At 42.4% G+C, this 22,531-nt stretch overlaps 1 protein-coding gene across 2 annotated transcripts in view; it reads left to right on the top strand.

The window, feature by feature from the left end:
* Nucleotides 1-22,531, top strand: part of LOC149265403 (ubiquitin-associated (UBA)/TS-N domain-containing protein) — a 211,635-nt gene that overhangs the window by 31,742 nt on the left and 157,362 nt on the right. The window lies entirely within an intron of this gene.

The raw sequence follows: 22,531 nt of genomic DNA, 5'->3' as shown, positions 1-22,531 counted from the left end.
TTGGAAACAATTAGCATGATTATACTTAACAGAATGTGGTAATAGTAGTTTTAGAGGTAAATGGTTAAATAGCCCTTGCTTCTATGGCCAAAGTGTGTTCTCATGGGACTGTTTCTTTTATTTTCTGGAAAGTATATTGTATATTTTATTATCAATCAGGATACATGTACATTAAGAATGACATGTCATGATACCAGATGGCAGTTACATGGGTTACCTCCTGCCTACATAAGCAAGGAGAGCTAGTGAGTTTGCTTTGGATCTGAGCTCATGGGTATCTACATCTTTTGGTCTTTTAGTTGTAAATTAACAGTTCTATTCTATTGGTAATGCACATTCAGAGCTACAGCCATATCCCTCAACCATGTGCCACCAGGGAAACCGGGTTTGCTGGGGGTTAAAAACTAACCAGTGATTGACTTAATGTTCTTGTAGCCTTAATGATAGTGTATTGCTTATACAGAAAAGTCTTATGCTGTACTAAGCCTGATACTAGAGAGTGCATATCACCAGAATGAAACCAGTCCAACAGAACATGATTTTCTAGACTGTTAAGCCGGAAAACAAAACTTAAGCTAGAGATGGGCTGAGAATAATTAATGATCCTTCTATCTAGGACACCTGCCTTCTTATCCTTGTTAGTGTCTGCTTCCTCCTTGGCTCTAAAGACAGCAAAGGCTGAAAACAGATGATCCCATTGCTTTTGCATCAGTCCCAATTCCTTGACAATTTGTGCTTACATCAGGTATATTATGATTTATCCTGCCCAGGCAAGCTTCCATCTGGGCTATAATCTGCAGGATGTGGTGAGTCTGATGTTCCTTACCTTCTAGAGTATGCAACCACACCTTTTGCCTGCCAATGCAGTTCCAAAATTTGAGCATATTTGGGTTCTCAGCCTCTGATATGACCTGGATCAGGGAGCCAATGCTGGACCTCTGCATTAACCAGCACATTGTGGATTCACATATGATCTTCCAGAACTCTGTCCTCAATTTCTTCAGCCTTGTCATGGGCCACATATGAAAATTTAAGGTGATAAACCTCAGCAGCATGCCTGACTGGAACCATCTTCTTCTGGTTGGGGTTGTGTAAAGTTTTGTAGATGTTCTATGCTAAGAGCAATTTCACTTTTCTCACAGCAATCATACAAGTAGATAAGCAAAATGCAGATAGAACATATAAGCAGATCTTACAGAAGACAAATCAGAAACAAGAAAAATGAATGTGTTCGTTTCGGCGATCAACAGGATGCTTCAACCAGCAAAGTCTCATTTGGTCAGCCAGCCCAGCATGTGTCACAACAACCCTCCTGGTAGCTCGTACTTTTAGGATGAGAGAGGAAGATGTGAGTTGAGTTGTATTCAAATTCTCTCCAACTTTTCCTGTATATATATCCATCAATGAGGGTGTGTGACACATCTGTTGGGCATGTGAGCCTACATTACAAAACTGGCTGACCTTGCACATATAATTTATTAAGAATAATAAATTCAAAATATAAGTTCTGCTCATCGGATTAAGACTATTTTTATATGGATTTTACACCTCTCAGAAAGAGGAATCCAACAAAAATATTAGCCTCTTACTCTGAGCATCAGAACATGGAGTTTGGACCTAGTTGTCCAATTTTAACACTCCCTCTCAACTAGGGAGAACTCCATCTATTAGTGCAATTAACATCGTGAGTCATCCCGCCGAAACTTGCTTTGCTGGCTTCTTTATTTCAGAACAGAAGTGGGTCAGTCACAAAGACATCATTCCCCGACTGACATAATCAGTCCAGAGGTCCCAGACCTCACAAATCTTGATCCCAGATCAAGTGGTTGGACCATGCCATCCTAGATAGAGAGTACGGCAATCTCTGATGCGTCCATCAGTCTTTGCTAATAGTCTCTAGCTTTTCCACACCTCATTGGCCAAATGAGAGGTACTTCCCATGAGCCCTGAACTCAATGGGTAGGATGCATACGGGGCACAGATTAAATGAGTGGCGAACCAGCTCAATAATCACAAGGGTGGGGCAGAAGCATTATGAGTGCTTATAGCTCCGAGAAGCTATCCCCAAAGCCCCCCAGAGCTCCCAGAGCTCCCAGAGCTCATCGTCCAACAGGACCCATATCATAGGGTCTTTCCACGACACCAAGACTCTCACGGAAGGTTAGGAACTTGACCTTCCCCAGGGGCTTAGTGAGAATATCCGCGACCTGCTCATCAGTTCCTATATGATCGAGCCTTACGGCGCCTCGCTGTACCATATCCCGGATAAAGTGGTACCTGATATCAATATGCTTGGATCGGTCGTGGAACACAGGATTCTCAGTCATACGAATCCCACTCTGATTATCACAGAGTATTACAGTGGTATCTAGCACATGTTGGAACAGCTCACTAAATAGCTTCCTCAACCAAACTGCTTCACAACAGGCCATACTAGCAGCAATGTATTCGGCCTCTGCGGTGCTCAAAGCCACCAACTTCTGCTTCCTGCTCATCCATGAGATCGAAGCAGAACCAAGATTGAAACAGCATCCAGATGTGCTCTTACGATCCACCACACTGCCAGCCCAATCGGCATCAGTATATCCCCGGAGTATCACACTCCCGGCAGTGTATCTCAGCCCATGGTTTATCGTGCCCCGAAGATATCTCAAAAGATTCTTGGCACCAACCCAGTGAAAATGATGAGGCTCAACCATCTGTTGACTCAAAGTATTCACTGCAAAACATATGTCCGGACGGGTGTTCACTAAGAACATCAAAGCTCCTATGAGTTGACGATACTCAGTAGGATTGGCCAAGATAGGCCCTGCAGCGCTGCCACTCAACTTCTTGAAGTTGAGTTCCATTGGTGTCGACACGGACTTACAGTCCACCATCCCAAATCTTTCCAGAAGCTTCACAATATACTTTCCTTGAGAAAGGAAAATCTCTCCAGGTCTCTGCCAGACCTCCAGGCCTAGGAAATAGTGCATCAGTCCTAGGTCTTTCATCTCGAACTCAGCAGCAAGCTCCCTCTTACATTGATGAATGAGAGGGTCATCACCTGTCAGGAAGAGGTCGTCCACATACAGCACTAGAATGAGAGGCTTTCCTTCCTCAACCTTAAAGTAAAGGTTTGGATCAGCATTGCTTCGAGTGAAGCCCAGCTTCATCAAGTAACTATCCATCCTCTCATACCAAGCTCTGGGTGCTTGCTTTAACCCATAGAGGGCTTTCTTCAACCTGCAGACATAAGTGTCTCGATCTTGAACTTCAAATCCCAGAGGTTGTTCTACATACACCTCTTCCTTTATTGCACCATGCAGAAAAGCGGTCTTGACATCCATCTGATGAAGACTCCATCCTTGCGTAGCAGCAAGGGCTATGATGGATCGGATGGTGGTATATCGAGCCACAGGTGCAAATATATCGTCATAGTCAATTCCTTCCTTTTGAGAGAAGCCACGGGCAACAAATCTTGCCTTAAACTTTTCAGCACTCCCATCAGATCCATGTTTAATCTTGTAAAACCATTTAGCGGTGACAACAGATTTGTCCTTCGGTCTCGGGACCACATCCCAGACATCATTCTTCATAATAGCCTCATATTCTTCATGCATAGCATCCTTCCAGACTTGATGCTTGATGGCTTCCTCAAAAGATCCAGTTTCAGATTGTATAATAGTACTCATGGCAGCTAGATACCCTTGGTATCTACACGGCTTCTTGCTTACTCGGAATGTTCCCCTTGGGGCAGCATGACCCTCAGCATCTTCGAGGGTGTCCCTGAGCCATGATGGCCTCTTTCCTAGACAAGGGGAAGGATCAATAGGGTCCATTGGCCCTTCAACATCAGGCATAGTCTCATCCTGGGGTTCTTCCAGATTTCCAGGTCTTTCTTCATGGTTTTCTTCAGATCTAGGAAGATCTACTACTTTCTTCAGGGAAGCATCTTCGTCAAAAGTGACATCATGGCTTATCTCTACTTCCCTTTGACCAGGTACATAGACTCTATATGCCTTAGAAGTCTCACTGTAGCCCACAAACATTCCTTTCTTCCCAGTAGCATCCAGCTTACTTCTCTTTTCTTTCGGCACATGAAAATAGACAGGACATCCAAAAATTCTAAAATGTGAGACATCAGGTTTCTTACCAGAGAAAACCTCTTCGGGAGTTTTGGAGTCCAAAGCGGAATGAGGGCATCGGTTTTGAATGTACACAGCAGTATTTGCAGCTGCTCCCCACAGAAACTTTGGAAGACCCTGGTCACATAGCATGGCACGGGCAGCTTCCACAATAGTCCTATTCTTGCGTTCAGCAACACCATTCTGCTCGGGAGTATATGCAGTGGTAGTCTCCCTTTTAATGCTAGCTTCTAATTACAACAGAAGTCAACACTTTGACTTTTGATATCTACAGAGATCAGTTGAAGACATATTGCTTCAACTGATTCTCTAAGGTGACTGCTTCAGCTATCCATTTCGTCCATTAGTTGCATCTTACAGTGGAGCACCATCTCATCTGCCTTCATCATCATGCTGCCCATTATTCTGCATTTTCCATTATTATGCAACCCTATTCATCATCATGCTACATGCTGCCCATGCTGCCCATGCTAATATGAATCATCATTATGTTGCTGCCTTAAGGTTGTCTTATGTGCTACGCTGTCACTTACAATACGCAAAGGTTTACATGTTGTCCATCTAGACTACCTCACACTGTCAACAGGCTTGTGACAACGTTTGAGAGGCTCATCCTTAATGAGATCGGGATTGCATCTTTGAGTTCTGATATTATAACCAAGAATTACTACTGAGGATATATGAGCTAGCAAGAGCTCAGATCAATACACAAATATATATTGAACTATATGTATGCCAAAATATGCTTTGGCCCAGAACGTAAGAGAGTTCTAGCTGCATATATTGACAGCGTATATGGTGCTCTTCATGCGTATGACTCTATTACAAGACTGTGTTCTTCATTACAGGACTGTATCTCCATGCTATGCGTATATCATGACTGTCTTCCCTTACAGCGGTACTACAACATGTATATTACTATGTATATATATATTTCCATTTGCTGCATATATGTACCTCAGTTATGTGCCATTTGCTGCGTATATATTGCCTGCGTATACGTAGTCATTGGAGTGTTGCTGCCATGACTGCGTTATATTAACAGTGAACTATATGTACAACGTATTAATGTTTCATATACCTTGCTGTGTAGGTTATCTCGATGATCAGCGTGTATATATTTACTGTGGCTAGCAATGCATATACATACAACGAGCAGCGTATACTGTGGCTAGCAATGCATATACTATGGCAAGGTCTTCATTTCCAGCAGCTTCGTTATTCCTCAACTGCGGCTACCCTTCCTTTACTGCGGTTGTCACAGTTATAATTTGCCATAAATATGTAGAATGGCCATACCTGTTCCAAACCGTAAAATGGCCATCCCTGTTCCAGACTTCATGAAGAATGGGCATACCTGTATAGCGTATATATGTATAGAATGGCAGAGGAATGCGTGAACAGGTCTTGTTGACTCACTGCGTCTTATTGACCCATTGACTGCGTTTGTATTTCTTCATAAGCCTGTTGCTTATGATTGCGTATGCATTCTTCATTGACTGTGAGGGATCTCGACGATGGTTTCATTACTGCGGCTGACTGTATCACTGCGGCTATCATGTTATGCATGCGGCTCTACCTGCGGTTCTACCGTGCTTGTTATCACTGCGGCTACATGCCTTTCGAGTCTTTGCAGGAGAGCCGTCTTGAACTGGCGAACACCTCTGCCGCTTGACGTGGGATTGAGCTTATGGGCTCTTTCGAATGCATAGAACCGACAGAGGAATGCAACTCGAGGTCTTTCAGGCTCAATCTCATTCGCCACACGAAGGATCGTTGCGATGTCGCGGAGCTTCGGAGGGACGACTTCACTGTCAATTGCCGATTCAGAAATGTTCGCCATTGTGTTCGACCTCGCCAGAGGCCGAGGCGGCTGCTCGCTCGAACTTGAACCAATCGCCGCCATTTTCTTCTCTTCTCTTCTCGACAAGAAGCACTGTGAATCAACCCTACTCTGCTACTAAATACTGGGCTGAATCCGACCTTCAGTCATTTTGCACGGAACATTCATTCACGTGATATACCCAAAATGGGAGAGCCACCTGTTTACCTGTGCGAAGTAGCAGCAGCAAAGCAAACGAAAGCAACGTATTGCAATGTGCTGCGGTGGATAAAGTAATTGATTCCATTCTCCTTTTCCACACATTTTCATTTCTTGCGTATACATAACTCCAGCATATGACTGCCAGAACCTCCTCTGCGTTATATATGTGTTTTCATCGTATACATAACTCCTTGCACAGCGTATACATAACTCCAGCGTATGATTGCATAGCGTATGACTTCATGACTGCGTTCTCCCTTAGGGCATCATACTAGGCCGGCGTGATCTAGTGTGAATCTCCTTCTTCAAAACCCAAGACGTGGAGAGGAGATCACTTGAAGTGAGTTTGTCTTCACCTCAGCTCTGATACCATGTAAAGTTTTGTAGATGTTCTATGCTAAGAGCAATTTCACTTTTCTCACAGCAATCATACAAGTAGATAAGCAAAATGCAGATAGAACATATAAGCAGATCTTACAGAAGACAAATCAGAAACAAGAAAAATGAATGTGTTCGTTTCGGCGATCAACAGGATGCTTCAACCAACAAAGTCTCCTTTGGTCAGCCAGCCCAGCATGTGTCACAACAACCCTCCTGGTAGCTCGTACTTTTAGGATGAGAGAGGAAGATGTGAGTTGAGTTGTATTCAAATTCTCTCCAACTTTTCCTGTATATATATCCATCAATGAGGGTGTGTGACACATCTGTTGGGCATGTGAGCCTACATTACAAAACTGGCTGACCTTGCACATATAATTTATTAAGAATAATAAATTCAAAATATAAGTTCTGCTCATCGGATTAAGACTATTTTTATATGGATTTTACACCTCTCAGAAAGAGGAATCCAACAAAAATATTAGCCTCTTACTCTGAGCATCAGAACATGGAGTTTGGACCTAGTTGTCCAATTTTAACAGGTTGGCTTCCTAATCCTTGTTTTCCTTGACACAATCATATCTAAATATGAGATACTTTCCTTGATCCTCATGGAAGCAGCCGTTAACTCCTACCCCCACTCTACATGTTGTCACATTCACAAAAGTACCCCTGGCTCCTTCCTCATGAAATGATGGTTTGACGATGAGTGCAAATCCCTCCACAAACAACTCAATCTCCCCCTCACACATGGCCCATATTCATTCGCCCACCTCTGCAAAACTAACTGTAATCTCCTTTGCGATAAAAAAAGAGCATTTCTCTCCGACGGGCGATGAGAACTTTGTGATGCCCTTTGCCACTCCCCGAGAGCCTTTTGGCATGCCCTTTTTCCTCAATCCCAAAATATTTTGTCTGACCTTGACCCTATGTCATGTTCTTCCAAACGATCTCCCTTTACGATAATCCTAGACAACCTCCCACTTGCGTCTCCTCCCCTCCCTTCCCTTGCTTGCTACCTTTTCTCTAAGTGGGACATCAGCAAAGCAGTCAGAGTTATGTGTACTAATAGAGCATCTAATGAGGAAGGGCTTCATGCCGAATTCCTTAAGCATGGTGTCCAGTCCCTTGATTGATGCGAAAAAATGGTACCAAGGAAGTGTTTCCTAGGCATTTATCCTTTTGGCCTAGGAAGACACATTAATAATCTTTCTGTCTAGGGACATTATGAGTTTATTAATGTCTTGGAGCAAAAGTACCACTTATGGATTAGGTACCATGTACAAGGTATGGCTGAGAAAACAAGGTATGTTTGTCCTCTTGAATTTGATGTTTGCTAGTGGATAAAAGGTCTAGGTTGGACAGTTTGGTATTGGCATCTTAAGGACAGATAAGGAGGATTGTAGCAGGTGTCAAATCAGCCCTAGATCAGCTTGTTAAGAAGGATTCTAACAACTGTAAGAAGGGTAGACTTGGTGAAGCCAAAGAGACTGTTCTTGAAGGAATAAGGGCAACCAAGTGGGCTTATGAACAGGCCCTAAGTTGACTGTTGGAGAAGGACTTTTACAGTGATAGAGGGTGGCCTCCATGCCCTAAGTGTCTTTAAATAGCAACAGAGGAAGGCAAAAGTGGGAAGAAGTCCCAAAGTGTTGTACTCTTGAAGGACTAAGGAGCAACAAGTGGGCAGTTGATGAAGACCTTATTTGTTGACTTATTGATGGACTAATGATCAGCTAAAGGGTAGATTGGAGCCGTGTTCAGTGACCTAAAGGAGCAGGATTTATTGCTAGAGGCAGATTGGTGTTGCTGCAGATTGGGAGTAGAAGGACCAACAATTATGTTCAAGGTACGTGGACCAAGTGGAGCTGTGAAGTGCACTACATCAGCTGGTAGGTTAGCTGGTATCTTGTCCAAGGTAGATTGGTGGTCATAGTTGTTTATACCAAACCCTAGTTTGTATTCTTGTACCAGTGATTGTATGAGGGCGATGATACCTGGTACGGGATCCCTAGACAGTTGTATTATTGTTTGTTAATATAACAAAGTTAGGTTGATTTACTGCTGTGTTTATTTCGCTGTGTAAAGTAGCCTTGTTGTGGCACTTAAGTTGGTTGGTCAGAGATTGTAACACCCTAACCTAGATTCTCTAGTATTGTGGAAATTTAACATGGTATGAGAGGCAAGTTTGAAGGGCCAGGGAATTAGAGTGTGCACAACAGAGTATTGGTCAAGAGGGAGTTGGTACCATTGTTGTTGAAGGACTAATAACAATGTCAAAGTTGTCAGTTGGTCTGTGATATGAGGATAGGTTGGAATGGTTGTCTAAGTACAGTCTGTGGAAGGAAAGGATGAAGTTGGTTCTAATGGTGAACAAATCTGGGACTTTGCCGAGAAAGAGATCAAGAAACCGACTGACCCTAAGGATCTGGAAACATATGAATAGATGGATCCGAAGGCCAAGCTAATTGTCCTAGATGGGGTCAAGGATTCTTTGACACCTCATATGTCGGGAAAGAACACTACCCATGAGATGTGGAAAGCTCTTAAGGATCTATTCCAAAATAAGAACGAGAACTAACTATTGGTATTGAAGGATAAGTTGAAGGCCATCAAGATGATGGATGGTGAAGGAGTGGCATTGTATCTGATGAGATTGTCTCAAGTTTGAGATGAGCTTGCCGCCATTAGTGAGATTGTTACAGATTCTGAGATGGCGAGGATCACTTTGAAAGGGTTTACCGACGTATGGAAGCCACTCATCAAAGGATCGTTGCCAGAGAGAAGCTGTCTGATTGGAATAGGTTGTGGGATGATTTCATTTAGGAAGAATTGCGAGGCGATGATCTTCATTTGAAGAAGAAGGCATCTGATGATGACGTGGTTCTTGAAACGAGTATGAAGGGCAAGCAAAAGGAATTGAGTATGTTGAAGTGTTCAACTGTGGTGAGTATGCTCATTATTCGATGAAGTGTCTGAAGAAGAAGCAGGGAGATGATGAGAAGATGGGGAAGCAGGTGTCGCCACTTCTACCGAGATAAATGACCTCTCCAAGAGATTGGAGAGTGAGGATTTTGCTTTGATTTCTCATTTCTCCAAGGGTGCCATCGACGAGGATGCATGGTACTTGGACAATGGTGCGCCAAAGCATATGACAGGGTCATGTGATGTGTTTGAGACTCTAGCTGAGTGGGACTCGAAGTTGCACATGGTGGTGGGCGACAAGAGTTAGAAAGAGATCAATGGATCTAGTGTTGTGCCATTCAAAATGGAGTCAGGTTAGTTGATGCGAGTTCAGGATGTACTGTATGTACCAGAGCTCAGATATAACATTTTGTTTGTCTCAGTGATCGAGAAGAAGGGGTTTGACGTGATTTTCTAGGAACAAAAAGTGAAGCTCAGGCCTAAAGGCTCTAGCTTTGGTGGAGTGGTCATTGGAGTTAAGGAGCATGGTCTATACAGGTTGACAGACAAGGCTATAGATCATGAGAAGCAGACGTAAAAGAAGGTACAGGTTCCAAAGGTTCAAAGGGAATTAGGTTCTAGTGGAGGTTTGCAGGTTCAAAGGGAGATTGTGCAGCCCAAGAAGAGCGCGTGGTCACTGGGTAGTGTTACCACTCAAACTAGCAGGGGACCTAAAAGGGAATCCTAAAGGGGTAACTGCTAGATCAAGGGCAACGATGGAGACTTAGCCCACTGTCACCTCAGCTAAGGCTCCCTACTCTTTACGGACTTTCACCGATGGGAGGAGACCCGGTGTATAGAGAGTCACTTGTGAAGGATAGATCAACAATGGATATGAAGTGACCTCAATGATCCTTTCCTAGAAGGGAGTCAAGAGTGGGGCTTGCTTGCTTCTTAAGCAAGGTACAAGGCTTTCTAGGAGAAGGAGGTGAGGATTTAAGGGCTAGGTTAAAGGAGTGTGACTTGTGAAGGAGCTCCCCAATCCCTAAAATCCTTGCAAAACTTGGATTCCCGAGTTGTTTTTGAAGAATTGACTTTGAGAAATGGGACCACAAGGGACCAAGTGGACCTAACATAGGTTAAGAGGAGGGAGTTTAGCAACCAATGATGATTTTAACCTAAACAAGAAGGGGAAGAGGATCAAAGAAAGAATTTCTACTTAAAGATGCCAAAATGATCCTATGAGGTGCTAGCCTAGGGAAACCCAGGGCAAAGTTTGATCTCAAGGCTAGGGCTTGGGATATCTCAGAATCCAACCATTCAAATTTCTTCAAATTTGGAGGAGACCTTGAGGACACACCAACGCAGGAGAGGCTAGGAGATTGAACTTTTTCTATGGATATTTTGTCTGGAAAATGATGCCCTAGGTGACCCAACATGGCTAGACTTAGAGAGGAAGAGAAAAAGGTGAAGAAACATGGTTTTAGGGTGATCACCTTATGGTGAACTAGTGCCTAATTCCTTTGGGGATATGGAGTCAAGGAGAAAAATGAGAATGGATTTCATTTCTAACTCAAGGAGGGTCTAAGGACAACTTCATTTGGAATTAGGGCAAAAAAGGAAGTGACCTTAAAGCGTTTATACTTCGTTTGCAATTTGAGATGTCTAATCAAGATGAATTCGATCTCTAGGAATATTCGTTCAACATATATGGCCCTACATAAAGATATTATATATAGCAACAAAATACCACAATTTAGCAGTAAATGCATGCAACAATTAGCTCTAAAATAGTGAAAATCCCATTATCAATGCATGTGACAAAGTAAAAGAAAATAACATTAAGTTTATGCTTACATGTAACAGAATATATCTAACCATCAATAATTTTGCTAATAAAAAAGCTCCAAGACAAGAAAATATATCCAAACCAATGTTGCATTAATCGTTATTGGGATTAAATCGGCGCGGGGAAAAAATCAGAATTATCGGGAAAAAATCGTTTGGTACAAAAATATTCATTTTTTTTCAAATTTTTAATATCTAAACCATCTACAACATAAAATAAATACATTGACACATAAATATGATAAAAAAACTAATATATAAGATGTTTAATATCATTTCTAGCGCTAAAATCACACATAACATTGAATCATGTCCTGAATAGTAGGTCCTGACTCCTGAGTCCCAACTCAGCGTCAAAATATCAACAAAAAATATGATAATGTATCTCATCATGTCATAATGTCATATACAATAAAATGAAAGTCTAATCCTATTGATTTCCTCTGCCCCTCTTGCGAGAAAATTCCACAGCTTTCCCTTTCCCTCTAGATGTAGATGCTGGTGCCCGTGCTGGTGGAGATGGCAGTGGAGTCTGATGTGCTCTAGAAGCTGAAGAACTAGAAGTAAGAGCTATAGCCCGGGCAGGCGGTGTCACCTCCTCCTCCTGTTCCTCCTCCGTTGCCTCCTCCTCCTCCTCCTCCTCCACTTGCTCCTCCTACTCCTGCTCCTCCTCCCCCTCCTCCTCCACCTGCTCCTCCTGCTCCTGCTCCTCCTCCCCCTCCACTACATCCTGCACTAACCAATCATCAGCAGAATCCATGAGAGGCCTCTCGGCCTCAACCCTCCATGCAACAGTGGTGTTAATCCCATCCAATGAGATGGAATCCACATCAGGTGTCCTCTCAAGTTGCCTCACCCACAATCGAAGATTGTAGTAGACATAGACCATGTCATTAAGTCGTTGGGACGCCAACCTGTACAAAGATCATGAAATAATAATTAATAATTATAAAAAAATATTGTTTAATGAATTCAAAAATTTATTTGGAAATTTGCAATATTTTAAATGTTTAAGTGTTAACCTGTTGCGCTTCTTGTGTATTTTTTCAAATACACTCCAGTTGCGCTCACATCCTGAGGAGCTGCATGTTTGGCTGAGGATGCGAATGGCAAGCTTTTGCAGAAGGGCTACCCTGCCACCATACATTTTCCACCATGCATCTACAACAAAATTACAAATAAAATTTTAAATAAATATAAGAAAAAAATGGAATTTGAAGAGACGATGAAATTTGAAACAAAGTTACAAACTAAAAAATACTTGGCATTTTAATCGTCCTATCAGTGATAGCCATCTCAAAGCCAAATGTGCCATCTGCCATCCTATATGTCTCAATTTGTTTAGAGATCTCTATACGTTGTTCTGGAGATCGCACCATCTTCTGGACACAGGATAAGAATCCATCCATGATCTTAGCATCAAAATCAAACCCACATGCATAAGAAAATGCAGGGTTCAGGAAAAGCCCAGCAGCATGAATGGGATGATGGAGTGTGTTGTTCCATCGCTCATCAATCACTCCCCATAGGAGTTGTTTCTGAAACCCATCATCTCCCTTATCGTCATAGTAGGTCCGAATGGCTTCTTTGGCCCTGTCCATGGCTTCATACAAATAGCCCATTGCGGGCTTCTCACCATCAACCAACCAAAGAACCCTTACCAAAGGTTCAGTAATGGCGCACACCTCCTGCACTCTCGCCCAGAAGTCTTCCTGGTATGAAACTAGTCTGCATACGGCCTCTCCTTCTGGTTTGCGGCTCATTGGCAAAGCACGCCACTCCTCTGAAAGAAACATTCTCTTCACATCCCACATAGAAATCAAGAGGGATTGAAGAGATATGAAACTGGTGGCAAACCGTGTAATGGCGGGGGCGCACCAACTTTTTGTTGTTGGTGAATCTTCTCATCAAGTTAAGCACAGATGTATGATTATATATAAATTTTGTAATGATTTTTGATGAGTCAACAATATCTTTGACAAAGGGAATTTTCCCTATGTCCTCTAACATCAAATCAATACAATGGGCAGCACAAGGTGTCCAAAATAAAGTAGGATGCCTGTCCATAAGCATCCTACCAGCAACAACATAATTTGCAACATTGTCCGTTATGACTTGGACAACATGTTGTTCACCCACCTCCAAAATAAACACATCCAGCAAATCACATAAAGTTCTTGCATCTTTGATTTGTGCAGATGCATCAACAGATTTGATAAACATAGTCCCCTTGGGACAACTAACCAAGAAGTTTACAAGGGTTCTCCCCTTTTGGTCAGTCCAACCATCTGACATAACAGTGCATCCTGTTTGTGCTCATGATGCCCTAAAATCCTCCAATCTTTGGGTGCAGTCAAGCTTTTCATTTTGAAGAATCTGGCCTCTGAAATCATGATAAGAAGGGATTTTGTACCCCAGGCCAACACTGGCAATAGCATCAACAGTAGGAAAAATGGATTATTCCTTACAATGTTGAAAGGAATATCACTCCAGAGGAGAAATTTTGCTAGCAACTTATCAACTTGTTCTTTCTCAGTTCTTTTTAGCATTGAACCGATAGATGGCTGTGAACCAGGTGTGGTTCGAGGAACAAAAAATGATGATGCAGCTACCGGATTGGCTGATGCTGCAGTAGAACCAGTGCCACTTGGCCCACTTCCTTCAGCTGACCTTTTTAGTTGCCTTTTGAGTTCTTCTTTGGCCTCTCTATTCTGCTCTAAAGTTTCCAATGCTCTCATGGCTCTTTGGATAAGTTCAGAAGTTGTATTTGTACAAGGCTCCACATCATGTCCAGGGATTTTTGCAAGGTAAAACTTCAACCTGTACACCCCCCCGGACATCCCCTTTCCACACAACTGACAACTCAAGTTTACTCTATCATTCGGAGCATCAGGTACACCATATTCCCAGAAAGGATCCAATTTCCTTGGCATGTTTGTTTTTGAACTTTGAAGTTGCAAACTTGAAGTCTTGAATGGTGTTTTGGTGCAGTTGTGAACCTATGGGAAAATAAGGATTAGGATTACAATTTAGCATTTACAAAATTACAAGTTACATATTTACAAATTACAATTTAGTATTTTAATTTTTAATTTTTACATTGATGATTGTACAATGAAAATCCAAGTTACTCGTAACCCAACCTAAAACAACCAATTCCAAAGTTCAAAGTTTCAAACACAAATTACCCAACCATTCCAAACCCAAGTTACCCAACCAAATGGCAAAAGCAATGAAAAAAACATAAACAATGTTTCAAAAAAATGAAAAAAAAAATGGTTCCCATAGTCATACCAAGTTACCCAACCCAAAACAATGAAGAAATACAAAAAAATCTTTAAAAACAATGAAAACAAAAGAAAAATGGTGCCCATACCAAGTTTCCCAACCAAAAACAATGAAAAACATACAAAAACAATGTTTTTAAACAATCAAAACAAAAAAAATTAATCCACATACCATTTCTATGGAGAAACCGGTGGTCTCCTCTTGATTTCCTCCTCTAAGCACTTAGATTTAGTAAAAAACCCTCTTCAGCTTGGTCTCCAAGAGCTCCTCCTCCCTCCGCGTGCGACTGTCCAAATGAGCGCATGAAAAAACCCAAAAAAACGTTATAAAACTATGCTGTCGCGACCCTCGGCGATTTTTTCTGTTTTTATCGCGATTTTTTCGTTCGATTTTTTCAGTAAAAATCGGCAAAAAAAATCCGGCGATTTTTTCGTTTAATTATCGCAATTTTATCGGCAGAGGGAAAAATCGTGATTTTTTCATTTTATCGCGATTTAATCGCGATTTTCGTAACACTGATCCAAACATCAAAATTCATCCATACTCCAATTTTGTCGACCAAGAAGGAATAGCGAAAATCTCAAGAGAGAGAATGGTCCAATCCAAGTGATGATGCTAAAATGAATTCACATCAGTTGTATTTATACACTTCTAATCAATTCGATTTAGCTAATTAGGCCTACATTAGCCCTTAGAATAAAATAATTTGCAAAATAACTAACTTTTGGTGACAAGCCCACCAAACTGGCTCATAAAGAAAAGAATAAGCCTCTCAAAAGGTCAAATGATCAATAATACATGTCGTTGGGATTTCTAAGAAGCCTGATGAAGTCCATAAGTGCCACACTGATGAATAAGTGCCACAATGATGAATAGGACTCCCAAAAGTAGTGGACAAGGGGTTGGCCCCTTGTTCTCCAAATAATAAACCTGTGGTGCTCCCAATGGGTGTGAGGGCACACAAGTAACCTCATGGGTCTCCAAGTAGATCGAAGATGCCTGTAGACCATCTGTAAGGGCTCAAATGATGGTGTAAGTGATGCCACATCAACATACACGTCTGGGTCATCTTCCAAGTGCATGGTATAACTGTGGGGCTGACTTGGCATGGTGAACTAGGTGCATCTTCCTCTTCCAATAGGTGAATCTCGAGCAATCTTTGAACATTTCTAGGGATCCATGGAGTGCCTACTGCTGAGGAGGCTCATGGTTCTCTACACACACCCTAAATGTGCCAATGCAGCCCTCTGGAGCGTTAGGATCCTGTATAGAGAGACCAAACTCAAAATGGAGACCATCTGCAATCTTGCATAAAATCCAATGTGTCCCCTAGCCTTCCAGTACAACAAGTCATTTAAGGAAATCGAGTTTAAAGAGTTTTGGCATGTGCTAATGCCTCCAAGCTCCAAATGGGGTTAACCAAGTATCCTATTAGGTGGTTTCTACCTTTAAATGGGATGATATGTCCAAGGTGCATCCTTCAAATGGTGGTGGCATGTGATAAAGTGATGGAACGAAATAGGGGATGGAGGGGGCAAAACTGGGTCACATGCCAAGGTTCATGGGTAGCTAATAAAGGGGAAGCCCACACTTGGATATGTAATGTATAGGAGAGAGAAATTGTGGTGCAGGAGATACCTCAACTTTGATTTTTTGACCCTTCTTTATATGCCTTTTTCCTTTTATGATTTTCCTTTGATTAACTGCTTAGGGTTCAAAGGATAAGAGCATGATGTGTAAGTTATATCAGTGGATACCCGTTTTAAGGTAGGGTATTTCATTGCCCACCAAGGGTTGGGACAATCGTGGGCCCCAGAATGATAAAGGAGGATCATCTAGGGCTTATAGGAACCAGGGTGATGGCCATGGGAATGGGGTAGAATTCATGCATTTGCCTTTTGCCCATGTGCTAAATGTGTTTGTCCCGACCATATTATGCATTTTGTGGTACATTTTACGGTTGAATGTGGCCAATTACGTTTTTACTTTTCTTTTCAGTTGCATTAACCCCTGGGGCATTGTTTCAAGCCTGACCTAAGGTGTGTGCTAGGGGAAGGGGAGGCCAACCCCTACGTGGACCTAGTGGGGAAATGTGGATACAGGTGGGAAGAATAATGAATGGGGCTATAATGAATGGAAGGGGAGTAATGTATGTGGATGAGGGAGCGGGACCACGCAACCAAAATCAGGGTTTCCCATGTAGTAGCACCCTAAAATCCAAAGGTTAGTAAAAGAGATCCCACGAAACTAAGATCCAAGAGTAACATTCAAAAGAGGTCTAGGGGACAGAAGCACAAACCTAGCCCACTATTTTTGCCGAATCCCTCCATTAATCCATGCCCAAAAGTGTCCATGATAAGCAAACTACAATACTCAATTACCAAATGACAAGGTATACCTTTAGGTTTGGTTGGCCCACTTTCAAACATATGATCGTGACAGATGGGTGAGGGACCACATGGCTGGCTCAAGTGGCGGAGAAATGACACAACGAGTTAGTTGGTGGTTGCAAGGGGCTGTTGGTTGCCGTCTGAGGACCATCTTGGATAAAATTTTCTCCTATGGATATCACCCACAAAATAGTGGGTAACATTTGGCTCCAACTGAGACGTGATCTCTCGGAAAGTGCACGAAGGAACTCGAATGGGTGGTCACGATAACACCAACAATCTCTTGGTTACTGTAGACCTGTTACCTACACATATCAAAGACTAAATCGACGGGGCAACATGTTTGTATGGTGTCTTATGATCACCCATGCTTAATGTTAGGTCGTAAAATCAATAAATAATAAGATTTGCAAATTATATCTAAATGCAGCTACTCTACTATGGGCAATATCATATGACATTAATTTTAATGCAAAAATTAGCATGCAATGCATCCTACTATAACATGCATATGGTGCAAAACTAATACTAAGTGTAATCATAAAGCTAGTGCAACCAACATATCATCAAAACAATATAAATATGCCAGCCTATATGATTACTCATGTAGCAAATGCCACAGCTAATGTGAACAAAATCAAGTGGGAGGTAGGAAAATAGAATGCCAACACACGGATAATTATGTGAGAAGAGGTAAGAAAAGGGTGTAATGTAGTCCATGAGATCCTCTCTTCTAACCAAAATATAGAGATGTCATTGACTAGCCTCATAAACATCTAATGGATGGCAACCTCGGGCTTATTATTATGGTCATTGTTATTTATGTCATATTTCATGGTCTCTATAGGGTTATGATTAGTAGGGAAGGGAGACTGATGAGATGGAGAGGCACAAGCAAGCTGGACATGATGATCACATTGGAAAGGGGGAATTATAGATTGATCATGATCCTGAGGGGATGCCCAAGGAGATAATGAATATTCAATGAGGGGCTCTTCCTTGATACTATACTTAGAAAGGGGAAAGGGATCAATGACACTTGAGATCATATGAGAACAGGTGCAAGAATCACTTTCAAAATGATGAACAAGAGAGGGAGGCAAAGAGGAGGGTGGAGTTTTGTATCCAATAGGTTTTTCTTCCCCAAAATCATAAGGCTCATGGGATTTGAATATAACATCATACTTATGAGAGGTGGGAGCCTTACCGATTTCCTTAGTATCAAAGATTGGGATTCTCCTAATAGAGAAATTGATCACTTCCAAGTTCCAACTGCCCCTCTTATGCAAGGGAAAATAAAATTTCTCCTTCCCAAGGGCATCAATGGATATGTTATCATAAATAATACCTGAGAGAAAGGGAGGGCCAATTTCAGCCTCATCCTCCTTGTCAGTGTCCTAAATGGGAGCACAATCAAATTGAAGACCAACAATTTTTCATTTCTCCTTTTGAATATGGAAGTAATCTTCAATGTCATCTTCTAAGGGGAAAATGGGATCACCTTCACCAAGCTTTTCAAAAGGGGAGTCATCAGGAGTAATACCCTCGAAAGAGGTAAGGTTGGTCTCAACTTCATCCTTGCCAAGACGTGTTCTTAAAATCATCCTTTTCGTCATGTGGAACCGAGGAGGACTCTTCTTCCTGTTCATTACTTAGATTCTCATTGTCTTGATGATGGTCAATGAAGGATTCCTCTTGGATGCTTAATGTGGGGCATACTTGAAAATGTCTAAGAAATCCACCAACGAACTCAGTAGCTGAGATGCTCTTAGGTTCATGATCATGCAACCATGAGTTATGACCATTGAGAGATCCCATGAACAACAACATAAGGACATCTTGGTGAACAACCTCCTCTCTTGAAGCATGTGCATTAAATCTTTCTATGTGGTCAATTGCGGAGAGTGGATCACCATCAAACACGGGCACCCCACGTACCATCCTTCTCGTGACATGATTAGGGTGCCCAAGGATGCTAGCAATGTCCAAAGCAAGAAATTTATCAAAGAAAGACAACATATTTGAGATATACATGAAAAATAAGTAGGAGTCGCTAGGGTGAATTTAAAAATGCCTAGAAAAATGCTTGCTTCACCCTACAAGCATCGACCTTAAATTTCAATGAAGAACTACGACTTCGTTCTTCCAATGGAGTAGCCAATAATGTTATGTCAATATGTCGTATGGGGAACGAAACACACCTTTCGTGTCCCCGACAATGACGCTGGAAATGTTACCACTCAAAATAGCAGGGGACCTAAAAGGGAATCCTAACGGGGTAATTGCTAGATCAAGGCCAACGATGGAGACTTAGCCCGCTGTCACCTCAGCTAAGGCTCCCTACTCTAAACAAACTTTCACTGATGGGAATAGACCCGGTGTATAAAGAATCACTTGTGAAGGATAGATCAACAATGGATATGAAGTGACGTCAATGATCCTTTCCTAGAAGGGAGTCAAGAGTCGGGCTTGCTTGCTTCTTAAGCAAGGTACAAGGCTTTCTAGGAGAAGGACCTGAGGATTTAAGGGCGAGGTTAAAGGAGTGTGACTTGTGAAGGAGCTCCCCAATCCCTAAAATCCTTGCAAAAATTGGATTCCTGAGTTGTTTTGAAGAATTCACTTTGATGAGAAATGGGACCACACAAGACCAAGTGGACACAACTTAGGTTAAGAGGAGGGAGTTTAGCAACCAATGATGATTTTAACCAAAACAAGCATGGGAAGAGGATCAAAGAAAGAATTTGCACTTGACGATGCCAAAATGTAAAGTTTTGAAGATGTTCTATGCTAAGAGCAATTTCACTTTTCTCACAGCAATCATACAAGTAGATAAGCAAAATGCAGATAGAACATATAAGCAGATCTTACAGAAGACAAATCAGAAACAAGAAAAATGTATGTGTTCGTTTCGGCGGTCAACAGGATGCTTCAACCAGCAAAGTCTCCTTTGGTCAGCCAGCCCAGCATGTGTCACAACAATCCTCCAACCAGTAGATGAGTCAACCCAAGTCAGTTGTGTTGTTAAATTCTCTCCAACTTTTCCTGTATATATATACATCAATGAGGGTGTGTGACACATCTGTTGGGCATGTGAGCCTACATTACAAAACTGGTTGACCTTGCACATATAATTTATTAAGAATAATAAATTCAAAATATAAGTTCTGCTCATCGGATTAAGACTATTTTTATATGGATTTTACACCTCTCAGAAAGAGGAATCCAACAAAAATATTAGCCTCTTAATCTGAGCATCAGAACATGGAGTTTGGACCTAGTTGTCCAAATTTAACACTCCCTCTCAACTAGGGAGAACTCCATCTATTAGTGCAATTAACATCGTGAGTCATCCCGCCGAAACTTGCTTTGCTGGCTTCTTTATTTCAGAACAGAAGTGGGTCAGTCACAAAGACATCATTCCCCGACTGACATAATCAGTCCAGAGGTCCCAGACCTCACAAATCTTGATCCCAGATCAAGTGGTTGGACCATGCCATCCTAGATAGAGAGTATGGCAATCTCTGATGCGTCCATCAGTGTTTGCTAATAGTCTCTAGCTTTTCCACACCTCATTGGCCAAATGAGAGGTACTTCCCATGAGCCCTGAACTCAATGGGTAGGATGCATACGGGGCACAGAGTAAATGAGTGGCGAACCAGCTCAATAATCACAAGGGTGGGGCAGAAGCATTATGAGTGCTTATAGCTCCGAGAAGCTATCCCCAAAGCTCCCCAGAGCTCCAGAGCTCATCGTCCAACAGGACCCACATCATAGGGTCTTTCCACGACACCAAGACTCTCACGGAAGGTTAGGAACTTGACCTTCCCCAGGGGCTTAGTGAGAATATCCGCGACCTGCTCATCAGTTCCTATATGATCGAGCCTTACGGCGCCTCGCTGTACCATATCTCGGATAAAGTGGTACCTGATATCAATATGCTTGGATCGGTCGTGGAACACAGGATTCTCAGTCATACGAATCCCACTCTGATTATCACAGAGTATTACAATGGTATCTAGCACATGTTGGAACAGCTTAAAGAGCTTCCTCAACCAAACTGCTTCACAACAGGTCATACTAGCAGCAATGTATTCGGCCTCCGCGGTGCTCAAAGTCACCGACTTCTGCTTCCGGCTCATCCATGAGATCGAAGCAGAACCAAGATTGAAACAGCATCCAGATGTGCTCTTACGATCCACCACACTGCCAGCCCAATCGGCATCAGTATATCCCCGGAGTATCACACTCCCGGCAGTGTATCTCAGCCCATGGTTTATCGTGCCCCGAAGATATCTCAAAAGATTCTTGGCACCAACCCAGTGAAAATGATGAGGCTCAACCATCTGTTGACTCAAAGTATTCACTGCAAAACATATGTCCGGACGGGTGTTCACTAAGAACATCAAAGCTCCTATGAGTTGACGATACTCAGTAGGATTGGCCAAGATAGGCCCTGCAGCGCTGCCACTCAACTTCTTAAAGTTGAGTTCCATTGGTGTCGACACGGACTTACAGTCCACCATCCCAAATCTTTCCAGAAGCTTCACAATATACTTTCCTTGAGAAAGGAAAATCTCTCCAGGTCTCTGTCAGACCTCCAGGCCTAGGAAATAGTGCATCAGTCCTAGGTCTTTCATCTCGAACTCAGCAGCAAGCTCTCTCTTACATTGATGAATGAGAGGGTCATCACCTGTCAGGAAGAGGTCGTCCACATACAGCACTAGAATGAGAGGCTTTCCTTCCACAACCTTAAAGTAAAGGTTTGGATCAGCATTGCTTCGAGTGAAGCCCAACTTCATCAAGTAACTATCCATCCTCTCATACCAAGCTCTGGGTGCTTGATTTAACCCATAGAGGGCTTTCTTCAACCTGCAGACATAAGTGTCTCGATCTTGAACTTCAAATCCCAGAGGTTGTTCTACATACACCTCTTCCTTTATTGCACCATGCAGAAAAGCGGTCTTGACATCCATCTGATGAAGACTCCATCCTTGCGTAGCAGCAAGGGCTATGATGGATCGGATGGTGGTATATCGAGCCACAGGTGCAAATATATTGTTATAGTCAATTCCTTCCTTTTGAGAGAAGCCACGGGCAACAAATCTTGCCTTAAACTTTTCAGCACTCCCATCAGGTCCATGTTTAATCTTGTAGAGCCATTTAGTGGTGACAACAGATTTGTCCTTCGGTCTCGGGACCACATCCCAGACATCATTCTTCATAATAGCCTCATATTCTTCATGCATAGCATCCTTCCAAACTTGATGCTTGATGGCTTCCTCAAAAGATCTAGGTTCAGATTGTATAATAGTACTCATGGCAGCTAGATACCCTTGGTATCTACACGGCTTCTTGCTTTCTCGGAATGTTCCCCTTGGGGCAGCATGACCCTCAGCATCTTCGAGGGTGTCCCTGAGCCATGATGGCCTCTTTCCTAGAGAAGGGGAAGGATCAATAGGGTCCATTGGCCCTTCAACATCAGGCATAGTCTCATCCTGGGGTTCTTCCAGATTTCCAGGTCTTTCTTCATGGTTTTCTTTAGATCTAGGAAGATC

The sequence above is a fragment of the Pinus tabuliformis genome, chromosome 6 (assembly GCF_031772625.1).
Source record: "Pinus tabuliformis cultivar Carrire ecotype Pingquan chromosome 6, CPIR1, whole genome shotgun sequence".
In the NCBI taxonomy this organism is placed as follows: domain Eukaryota; kingdom Viridiplantae; phylum Streptophyta; class Pinopsida; order Pinales; family Pinaceae; genus Pinus; species Pinus tabuliformis.
Note: the sequence above shows the minus strand (reverse complement) of the source record. Positions and strands in the feature narration are given on the sequence as shown.